The following is a 1,760-nucleotide window of genomic DNA, read 5'->3' as shown; positions in this document are numbered from 1 at the left end:
TGCCTCAGAGAGCAGAGCTATCGCATGTGCCAGGGAGAGGGGAGTATGGCATCTCTCTGAGCTCACTTCCTCTTCCTCCCAGCATTCTGTTCTGTTTACTCCTCCCACCTATGTTTTAACCTATCAGGGCCAAGCAGTTTCTTTATTGCTTAACCAATGAAATCAACAGATTGATATATGACACTCCCACATCACCCATACAACTATCACCCACATTTATTAATTTCATTCAGTGGGGCTATTTTGGTCCTATGCTGGTTCACCTTCACTCAGACCAGAGTCAGTGAGCTCACATTAGCTCTCACAGCTGTTTCAGTGGGCATTTCCAGCATGGTCTTGACCTCTTTGCTAATATTATTGCTCCTCCATTAGCCATCTCAATCTCTCAAGTTCTTCGCCCTCCCATTCTCCCCTCCTCCTCTGCTTCCACCCTTCCTTCTCCCCCCCCCAACCCCCGTGCTCCCAATTTTCTCAGGAGATCTTATATATTTCCCCTTCCCAAGGGTATCTATTTTGTTTCTCTTGGGGTATTTTTTTGTTACCTAGCTTCTCTGGTGCCTTCTACTATAGCCTTATTATCCTTTGCTGTTGAGTTCCTATATTATAAGCTCATTATCCTTTCTTTACATCTAATATTCACTTATGAGTAAGTACAGTTTATAATTAATATAATCATCTACGTGTTTCTTTAGGACTGACTGGCTGTGGGACAGTTAGGAGGGAAACTTCCATCTAAACTCTGTCTCTCTCTTTCTCTGTCTCTTTCTCCCATTCTCTTTTCCCTTCCCCATTCCCTTTATCTCAATAAATTTAAGCTCTGTTGGCATAGTATATTTATCTCCCACCCATGGTCCTCACCTGCCATGGGACCTGCCAGGGTCCACTTGTGTCCTAATCATAACAAAGAGTCTACTACCTTCAGAGTTCTATGGATACTCTCACTGGTAGACCTCTCATAACCTTTGTCCTTGGTGTGCTAGGTTTTTTGCCTTGAGTGGTTGAATTCCAAATGGCACACATTGTGACCTCCATCTGTTATGTAACCTGGCTTTGAGTAACTTCTCTTTCATGACTACTCTACCCCTCCACAACATCTCAATGGTAATGAGAGGAAAATGGATTTTGGTTGGTTCCTTTGCAAAATTTCTGAAAAGGGAAACAACAGAAAAGAAAGGAAACTGTTACAGCAGTGAGAACATGTGAGAGATTATATCATTGTTCATATAAATCTATTTGAAAGTGTGGTTCTGATCACTCTCATCACCATGGACCACTATATTTGTGTCCTGAACCCATATGGGTTCAAAACCAAAAACTGTGGTTCTGAGAAGAAAGTGATGGTTGGGTTTAGTCTCTAGCTCTATTCCTTATGTTTCCATATTTCCTCTTCTAGACTACAATGAGAGGTGCAAGAGGGCATATCAACTGTACAACTGTCTTTGAGTCTTGGGTTATAGCCCCTGAGGAACAATTAGAGGTACCCATTACTGGCAGCATAGCTTCAGGAATTATCAGCTTTATTATTGGATTTAGCATGGCCATGTCCTTCATTGCTGTCTGCTATGAGCTCATGGCTGCCAAGATTTGCAGAAGAGGCTTTGAATCCCTTACATGTTCTCACTGCTGTAACAGCTTCCTTTCTTGTCTGTTGTTTCCCTTTTCAACTGACAACTCTTTTAGGCCATATCTGGAACAAGGAAACACCAAATAGCATCCACATATTGGTGAACCCAGTAAGCACTTGGCCAATTGCAACATAG

At 42.3% G+C, this 1,760-nt stretch overlaps 1 pseudogene; it reads left to right on the top strand.

Annotated features, from left to right (window-relative positions):
* The first annotated feature begins 863 nt into the window (after window positions 1-863).
* Window positions 864-1,760, top strand: LOC121449760 (annotated as a pseudogene).

The sequence above is a fragment of the Microtus oregoni genome, unplaced genomic scaffold (assembly GCF_018167655.1).
Source record: "Microtus oregoni isolate MIOR12 unplaced genomic scaffold, Mior012 000006F_ref0000085, whole genome shotgun sequence".
In the NCBI taxonomy this organism is placed as follows: domain Eukaryota; kingdom Metazoa; phylum Chordata; class Mammalia; order Rodentia; family Cricetidae; genus Microtus; species Microtus oregoni.
Note: the sequence above shows the minus strand (reverse complement) of the source record. Positions and strands in the feature narration are given on the sequence as shown.